Source organism: Phacochoerus africanus, chromosome 7, assembly GCF_016906955.1.
Source record: "Phacochoerus africanus isolate WHEZ1 chromosome 7, ROS_Pafr_v1, whole genome shotgun sequence".
Taxonomy (NCBI): domain Eukaryota; kingdom Metazoa; phylum Chordata; class Mammalia; order Artiodactyla; family Suidae; genus Phacochoerus; species Phacochoerus africanus.
Genome location: NC_062550.1, coordinates 43010942 through 43020804, shown reverse-complemented (window position 1 = coordinate 43020804; position 9863 = coordinate 43010942). Strand labels below are relative to the sequence as shown.

Here is a 9863-nt window from a genome sequence, read left to right as displayed (position 1 = left end):
ATGACACAGATGAATCTGTCTACAAAACAAATTAATTCATGGACAAGGAGAATGGATTTGTGATTGCTGAGGGAGAGGGAGAGGGGTTGGGGTAGGAATGAAGTGCGAGGTTGGGGTTAGGCACATGTAAGCTATTATACATGGAGGGGATAATCAACAAGGTCCCACTGTATAGCACAGAGGACTATAGTCAATTTCCTATGATAAACCATAATGGAAAAGGAACATTGAAAAAAGTGTGTGTATATATATATATATATAAACTGAATATATATATATAAAACATATATACACACATGTATATAAAAAACTGAATCACCGGGCTGTACAGCAGAAATTAACACAATATTGTAAATCAATACCTCAAAAAATTAAGAAATTTTGAGTATTCATTATGTCATTTTAAACAAACTGATTAAATATTAACATAAACAATCTTATATGAAAAGTAACTACTTTTCTAAACAAAAAAATGAGTAGAATGGCATTGTTTTTCGCAAATCTCTTTAATGTCTAGTTGAACAGCAGATGACTAGATTCTAATATTTGCTTCTTTTTTCAACGTTTCCATATCACATGTCATATAGCCTCTGGAAAACTCCAGTGTACACTTATGAGAGAACGCGAGTGCCAAGTGAAGTTAACATTTTAGTATTATTGTGGAAATACCTTTGACTTCCCCTTTGAAAGAGTCTGGAAACCCTAGGACCACACTTCGAGAACCACTGTTTTAAGAGTTAATATTAGTCTATCCAGCTTCAGCTGAAAAATAGCCATGAGGTTTCAGAGGCCCTGAGGATTTACATTGGATTTACTTTTTCAAAAAGATGAAACAGCAGCGTCCTTATTACAAAGCATCCAGACAATACACAAATATGCCCTTTTCATCCATCAAAAGAACTTAAAGCAGAAATGAGGTATTATTGCAAGTCTGGTAAAAGGATGAAGAGAGATACGCATGCGAACATCCTTGGAAGCCATGGAGACCCACTGAGTTAGAGGCAAAACCGGCAGCAGACGCCACTGAGGTGGTCAGGAGGAAAGAAATGTTGTTCCAAGGGTTAAAAATGGAAATGGTTACCGGGGACCCGGGAATTGCAGGAATTAGGCCGGGACAGGGATGGGAACTTCGGCGTGCTCGCAGTCAGGATGCGGCAGGCTGGACCTGCCAGCTAGTCCCCGCCCTCGCCCTTCCGGGTACCGTGCCATGGGGGGCGAGGTGGGCCGAGGACTAGGCGTGCAGAAGAGGGACTTTCCCGGGAACTAAAGGGGTTGAAAGTTCCTTTCCAGCAAAGCAGGGCGAAAAGAGACTGCTGGAGGCGTGTAGGGGGCGGAGGCGGGAACTGGAGGAACCCAAGCCTAGCGCAGAGGGTTTGTTTGGAGGTTGCCCTAGGGGAGAAGGACGGTTCTGTTGCTAGGCAACTCACCCTGGGCCCGCCTCCCGCTCGCGTTGCTAGGAGACAGCGAGGCCAGGGGGAGGGCGGCGGAGCGGGTCTTACGTGGTGACGCTAATTGTATATGAGCGCAAGCGGCGGGCTCTCGGGTCTTTTTTAGCGCCATCTGCTCACGGCGCCGCCTCCCGCTCCTCCCGCCGCCGCCCTGAGTCACTGCCTGCGCAGCTCCGGCCGCCTGGCTCCCCGTGCTAGCCATCGGTAACGGACGAGGGCCCAAAAGGGAAGGGGGAACGTAGAGCCGGCCGGGTGGACTTTGCGGAGGGAAGGGGTGGAGGCACGAGGGATCGCGATCCAGGGCCGCTAGCCGCCTGGGGCCTCCTGGGGTGTCTTGTGAGGCCAGAGCCTGAGCCGTCCGCGGATCTTCGACCCCACAGCGGGAGAGGGCCCGCGGCATCGGTCGGCGCTATTTTCGGGACCAGATCGGGAGAGGCGCGGAAGTCGAGCGGACTGGAAGGGTTGGGGTGGGGGAGTCGTGCTGGTCTGTGTAGAGGATCCCTGAGCTCCACCGGCTTCCCCGCGCGGGTGAGTGCGAGGCCACGGCGACGCCCGGGGCCCTGGAGGAGGCGGCGGCCGCCCCGCCAGGGACCGGGAGGAGCCTGGGGCACGGGCCGGGCCCTTGTGTGTAGCCCACCGCTGTCTCGACGCCCCTGCTTACGCAAAAATAATCCCCGGAGGGAGGCCGCTGGGGGATGGAAAGAGCTGCAGAGGCTGCGAATTCCGATGGGAGGGAGGGGCTGTGAGGGGACCAGGCCCCGGGGCGGGGAGGCGGCGGGGCTCCTGGGCTCCACGCCCACTGGAGGCGGCAACGGGCCTGGGAGGGGAAAACCCCCGGCGGGTTCCCTCGACACGTGGCCGTGGCCTGGCCAGATTGGAAACCTCTTTCTGGTTGTCCATAAAGTTGTGGAGATGGTGGGATGTAAAAATGAATAGTGAGCCAATAAGTCCACCTCTTGGGTTTCAGACTCTTTCTTACTTCCCTTTGGTCTTAACCTTTATTGGTAGCAAAGTGTTACCTGATGGATGAGGCTGGGCCTGGACTGCTACGATTTTAAAGAATTAATAAAGAATTAATGCATGTAAAGCGCTTACGTTAGCTGTTATTGACAAAAGATTCTTTTGTATATCTCAAGTACAAGTTAGAATTTGGACCAGGGTTTTTTATTTGAGGAGTTGATCCTAATCAGTCTAATCCTGAGCATTTCTAAGTGGAAGTAAAAAACTTGACCTTCAAAGTTTTTAATTCTTCTAGGACTTCTGTTGCTTTCCTACAAATTAGTTCATTTGTTGAAGTTCCCATTATAAGAGTGTTTTTAAGGTGAGTAGGATTATGGTGGAGGAGGTATGGTGGAGGCTGGAATGAGGTGTTAGTATAAATGTTGAGCCATGTTTGTAGCCTGCTGCCTTGTCAGTGCCCCCTCTTTGACCTCAAAAAAGGAGGCAGGGGAGGAAGGCGGGGGAATAAGTTCCTATAGGGGAGGGCTGGGTTTTTGGAGTATGAGAAGAAAGTGCAGGACACAGGACGTCTTCAAGGGGCCCCAGTTTTTTTCTCTGATTACTTAATTCTGTAAGGACTGCAGTTGAAAGCTTGTAACTTAACACTGCTTGCCTGATTTCAGGAGAGCTGAACTGCAAAACGAAATTGGCCATTTATGAAAATAGGTAGCATCGAAAATACATTTTCAAATCACCTTTTAGGTCCTATTTTCTTGTCGGCTTTAATTAATACTACTTACATAATTTTACTTAGGAAGTAATATACCTAACCTTTGATTGAATAAAGGAGAAAACCTTATATTTAGAATAAATTCTTTAAAGCTGACTGACAGGAGGTAAATGAGGTTTACAGTGATTTTTCTGGGACTGAAGCTTCACACTTGTTTCAGAGTTGTTTGAATTCACATTAATGGCCCAAATCTACAATGTGCTGTTTACTTTTATTTTTGCCACACTCACAGCATATGGAAGTTCCTGGGTCAGGGATCAAATCTGTGTCACAGCAGTGACAATTCCAGGTCCTTAACCCATTGTGCCACCAGGGAACTCCCTAGTTATTCTCTTTATTTTGGTGCAGTGAGTAGCAGCTTGATGTGGGATCTCAGTTCCTAGACCCAGGGATTGAACCCAGGCCTTGGTGGTGAAAGTGCTAAGTCCTAACTACGACACCACCAGGGAACTCCTAAAATGTGCCATTTATTTTTTTCTTTTCCTTTCTTTTTTGCCTGTTATGGCCGCATTCATGGCATATGAAGTTCCCGGGTTAGGGGTTGAATCAGAGCTGGAGCTGCTGGCCTATGCCACAGCAACAGCAACGAGGGATCCAAGCTGCATCTGCAACCTCCACTGCAGCACACATGGCAATGCCAGATCCTTAACCCACTGAGCAAGGCCAGGGATCGAACCCACATCATCATGGATACTAGTCAGGTTCGTTACCGCTGAACCACAATGGGAGCTCCTATGCCATTTACTTGACTAGTCCTTTTATACCAGCTTGAAAATTTTTATGAAGGTTCTTATCTGTTGCAAAGTACCTACTTTTGACATTGGATCTATTGACAGGGAAAATTACTAAGCTAATGCTAAATGACACATGATGATCCTTGTCCTCTAGAGAATAAAAACAAAACACAATCTAACACATATCAGAACTAATTTATTCAACCTGCCCATATTGCCTCCAGATGACTGATTCTAAACCCCCCAAAATGTATTCAATACATTGTCCTTTTGTAGGAAAAGAGGCTAAAAATGGTAGAATCTGCTTGACTTCACGTTGTGGAGATGTTAAAATACTGCTTTGCTCCTTTTCTGCTTGAATAGAATTTGAAATTTGAAAGCAGGAATGAATCTGGTCAGTTTAGAAAACTAATAATCTATCCATAGCCTTAAGTCTAATCAAACCTGTAATTACTTTTGTTATTAGTTGATTCTTTGAAGAAATACGTGTCTATTTGGACACATATCTTACTTCTTGAGCCAGACAGGCACTTTATATCTGTTGTGGTGAGTGCTCTGAAGGAAAAGAAAGTGGGGCAAGTGGGAGATGGAGTAGAGTGTGTGTGTGTGTGTGTGTGTGTGTGTGTATAAACCATCTATACAGGAAGGGGTTTGATTAAATGGTAGTATATTAAGTCCCTTTTCATTCTAATTTCATTTGAATAAATTCTCTCCTTTGGGGGCAGAGTAGGGGTTAGGAGGTAAGCAGTGTTACTTTCATTCATTCTTGTAAGAAAGTTGCTAAGTATTGACTTCAGACCATGGGGTCACATTACTGGGCTTGCTAGTGGCTTCTAGTCTTCTGGTTACCAACTCTCCCTTTTACTGCTTCATAGTTTGATATATTTTTACTTGTTCAGAAGTTTTGTGCTTTTTGATATTTATTGGGCAAGGGGGCTATAATTTTGAAGAGTTTATTAACTACTTTGCATTTTCTAAGGTAAAGGGTACAGAAACAGTACCGTAGGCATAAAATAATAGTTAGCACTTAATGCGTGGTTAATTCAGGCAATATTTTAAATTCTACATATATTACATACATAACTCATTTAATGTTCCTAGAGATAGACAGTATCAACATTTTATTTAATAAAGAAACTGAGATATAGAGCAGTTAAGAACTTATCCAAGGTTACATAACAGCAATGATGATTTATAATAAGGATTTTATATTGATATAAAGGGAGTTCCCTTATTTAAGCTGTTATGCTATGTATTTGCTTGAAATTTAAAAGTACTCTTGCTTGGTTTCCCTGTGCTTCAAGGAAAAGCTACAGCCCTTAAAATCATAACGTTTTATTCCAACATATGTCTAATATGTGAATAAATTGTTTCAGTTTGTTAACTCTGAGTGAATTTTCACTAAATATCAGTCCAGGTTTTGTTTCTCTTCTGTTGGGTCAGATGATGCTTTAAATAATGAAATCCCTAGGACAGAAGATAGTGTTCTCAAATAGTTCTTTTGGCTTGAGACTCTTAATACAAGTCATTTCTAAGTTGACTTTTGGTATCTCTGAAGTGAAAAAGTGAGTATAAAGAATGAGATGTACTAATTGTGAAGTTGTGTTAGAGTCAAGTAAAGTCATGAGCCTCTGGACCACTGAAATTATTAATAGAATAGCAGTGTCCCAAATAAAGATTTGTTTAAAATGCATTTGGGGAGTTCCTGTCGTGGCTCAGTGGTAAACGAATCCGACTAGGAACCATGAGGTTGCGGGTTCGATCCCTGGCCTTGCTCAGTGGGTTAATGATCTGGTGTTGCCGTGAGCTATAGGTCACAGACATGGCTCGGATCCCGCGTTGCTGTGGCTCTGGTGTAGGCCGGCGGCTACAGCTCCGATTCGACCCCTAGCCTGGGAACCTCCGTATGCCGAGGGAACGGCCCGAGAAATGGCAATAAATAAATAAATAAATAATAAATTAAATAAAATGCATTTGGAATGAGATATGAGGTCTGAGATAAAGGGAAGTCTTATCCTTGGGATATTATTACTGGGTACCTTGAACTCTTTTACTTTAAAACATTTGTAGATTTTAATGATTGGCTGTTTCACCATGAAGTAGTTATTTTCTGTAAAGGAATATAACTAGGTTACTGTATAGTGTATGTGGCAGTAGGCCGATAGCCGAGGTGCCTTGGCTTTTGTAATAATGGACTGGGCATGGGTAGTGGAAGTCAGATTTTAATTCTGTTTTTTCGCTTTGTTGCAGAGCAAGTTGCTTAATATTTTTATCTGCAGATAAGAGGAAAGCATAGTCTTTTATAGAATAGGCTCTGTAAGTGCTAGCTTTCTTTCCTTCTCATTGAAAAGTAAGGAGAACTTACTCAAAATCAGGTTTACTGGAATGGTAGGTTACTGGATAGCACATGTCTGGACATCTAGCTATTACAAGACCACAAAATAATCAGATGATGGTCTGATTAAATCACTCCCCCCCCCCTTTTTTTTCCAGTGGAGGATTTTCTTCCTGTTCAAGTTCTTAGGTTAAGATTTGCCTTCATTTATGTTGTCATGAACCATGTCTTTCCATTGAGATCTTGTAAAACCTGCATCGGGTAGTGAGTTGAACATTTTATTTCAAATTTTTAATCTCTAGAAATGTTTTTCCTCAAAGTCTTTTTTTCCCAATGTTAATACAGCGATACCATCTTTTGATTAAGGATTGTATTTTACTTTGAAATTCTTGGTATTCTTAGGTTATAGATGTGTTTCTTTTATGTGGGATATATTTGAATTTTCTCAAATCTAATCTGATAGTTTTAAAAGAGCTTTTAGTTGATTTACGTTTAGGTGTAAATCTGATTTGTGTGTGTGAGCTTTATGTTCGTCCAACTTGTTTTTTCTTGTAGGATGATGTAAAATATGTATAATTTATCTGATTTTTCTTCTACTTTGGAAGTTCCATCCTGAAATTTTGGAGTTATCCTAGAAATTACAACATGCTTAATTAAGAACATTAGAATAATCCATTTCCCCCTTATCTTCACCACTGACTTAATGTTATGGTAGTTTAAATTTCACACACAAGCCAGTGGTGATATTATTTCTTTTAAAAATATTTATTTAGTTCTATGCTGATATTCATATTCTTTTTTTTGTCTTTTTTTGTTGTTGTTGTTGTTGTTGCTATTTCTTGGGCCGCTCCCGCGGCATATGGAGGTTCCGAGGCTAGGGGTTGAATCGGAGCTGTAGCCACCGGCCTACGCCAGAGCCACAGCAACGCGGGATCCGAGCCGCGTCTGCAACCTACACCACAGCTCACGGCAACGCCGGATGGTTAACCCACTGAGCAAGGGCAGGGACCGAACCCGCAACCTCATGGTTCCTGGTCGGATTCGTTAACCACTGCGCCACGACGGGAACTCCCTGATATTCATATTCTTATTGCTCCTCATTTATTGTATCTTTATCCTTTTTTTTTTTTTTAAATGGCTGCACTTGCAGCACATGGAGTTCCTGGGCCAGGAATTGAATCTGAGCTGTAGCTGTGGCAACACTAGATCCATTAATGCACTACCCTGGGCTGGGGATCGAACCTGCACCTCTATGTGGACTCGAACCACTGCAGTCAGATCCTTAACCCACTGTGCCATGGTGGAAACTCTGTATCTTTATTTTGACTTTCCATTTGGGATCACTTGCCTTCTGCCTGAAGACTATTCTTACAGAATTTATTAACGAGAGTGCTGGAGATATTTTTGCCTGGAAGTATTTGTTTCATCTTCATTCTTAAAGGATGTTTTGGTTGGCTATAATATTCTAAGATCCTTATTTTCAACCCATTCTGTTGTCTGTTGGTGTCTTATATTGAAGAGAAAACAGCTAGTAGTCTTTTGTGCCTTTGAAGTTAAGCTAAGTCTGTGTGCTTTTGAGGTCCTGTCTCTATTGTCTTGCTTTTCACTGGGATATCTGTGGGTTTTTTATTCATCCTGATTGGGATTTGTAGGGCTGTGTTCCATTAGTTATGGGATTTTTTTTTTTCTTGGCTGCACCTGCAGCATGCTCAAGTTCCTGGGTCAGGGATCAAACCTGTGCCACAGCAGCACCTGAGCTGCTGCAGTGACAATGCCAGATCCCACTGAACCACAACGGAACTCCAAATTCTTAGCTATTAATTTCTTCAGATATTCTGCCCATTGGCTCCTCTACTTCTAGAACTTGTATTAAGTCTTTTATTACACTTTTGTATCCTAAAACATCCTTTCAGTATTTTTCACCCTTTAGTCTCTGCCATACTTGGAAAGCTTGCTTCCAACTCAATTCTCTCTCTAGCTGTGTTTGGCTTACTGTTAAACTGACCCATTTAGTTTGATTTCTGCTATTTTTATTTCTATAAGTTCTGTTTAGTTCTTTTCCAGATTTGCTTAATCACCTTTAATAAATGACTGGTTCTTGTAGATAATGCTGCAGACACTATAATTTCAAACTTAAAAAGCATTTTTTTTTCCTATGTTTACAGTTATGTTTGTGGTCTTTTCAACAACATTTAAGTCTTTGATAGGATAGGTTTCTGTTGTGTTCTTTTCTGTTGCCCCTGTTGTTCTTAAAAATATGAATTATTTAAGGTCTAGGGTGAAGGCACCTTTCATTTACATTTGGATATGCTGGTGCCTAGAAACCCTGTCAAAGACTCCTTTAACTCATAGCTTAAGGTTTAGGGGGCAACACTGATGAGGTAAATTTGGGCTTTTGTTCAGGAGAACTTGTTTATTATCTCTGAGAACATAGCACTTTAGAGGTTCCTGCTTAATTTGGGAAGTTTGCTATAAAGATTCCCTATCTTGGATAAGTCCAGGGCTTTGGTTTCACCTCACAGTAGTTTAAATTTGAAATTGGCAGTTGCCCTCAGTTGCCTTAAGTGGCTTCCTTCCACTTAACCCTTTTGCTTCCTGTTTTGCCTTCATTTGGGGGTAATTTGTTCCTATCTTATTAGCATTGTCCGGGCTTTTAAGATTTGAACAAATATTTTACTCCGTACTTTTAATTATTTTTCATTGGTAGAGTTGGTCTGCATGATCTAGTTTGTCACTAGAAAGAATGGAAATTCTTCAGCTCATGGAAAGTAATTTTGTGTCTGATAAATAAAATTCTTTTTGACATTACCTAATGTTGACTGTAGTAAAAAAATTTAATGTATGTGTTAACCTCAAATGTGTTTCTCTATGTGATCTGATTGAGACCACCTGCCTGAGAAGCTGGATTTCTTGTTTGTAATGCAGATTTTTGGGTCTACTCTCAGGACTGTTGGTTTTGGAGTGTAGGTATGGGAATCGCTTCTTTATATATATATATATATGTGTGTGTGTATATATATATGTGTATATATATATATAAACGTATATATAAAAAAGCACTTATCAGCTGTCGAGGCAGAATAACTTAGGGCATGACATTTACAAGAGGAGTGACAAAAGCATACATTTCCAAAGATAGTTGGACAAATTTCTTCCCTCAACTCTGCCACCTTAGAATGGAATCATGGGATTTTTTGGTTTGTTTGTTTTTGTCTTTTGTCTTTTGTCTTTTTTCCCAGGCTAGGGGTCGAATCAGAGCTGCAGCTACCAGCCTACACCACAGCCACAGCAACACCAGATCCGAGCGATTCTGTGACCTACACCCTAGCTCATGGCAACGCTGGATTCATAACCCACTGAGTGAGGCAAGGGATCAAACCTGAATCCTCAAGGTTACTAGTTGGGTTCATTACCGCTTAGCCATGACAGGAACTCTCTAACAAGAATTATTAAACTCAAGAGATATTATTAGAGGGAGCATAATGAGTACAGCATGTGGCAGATTTTGGCTTTTTATCATGAATTTGATAAATGAATACTGTTAAAAATCAAGTGGTTGATCCCTGGCTCAGAAACTTTCCAGGTGCCTTCGGCATGGCAAAAAAAAAAAAAAATCA

At 41.9% G+C, this 9863-nt stretch overlaps 1 protein-coding gene across 4 annotated transcripts in view; it reads left to right on the top strand.

Moving 5' to 3' along the window:
- The first annotated feature begins 1555 nt into the window (after nt 1-1555).
- The window catches only part of NAP1L1 (nucleosome assembly protein 1 like 1), a 33230-nt gene continuing 24922 nt past the window's right edge, over nt 1556-9863 (top strand). For 3 of the 4 annotated variants that reach the window (XM_047787224.1, XM_047787223.1, XM_047787225.1), the window contains exon 1: nt 1556-1652. The gene's annotated coding sequence lies outside the window, so the exon portion shown is untranslated. The remainder of the gene's footprint in view (nt 1653-9863) is intronic. The other variant, XM_047787226.1, reaches the window with a different exon arrangement.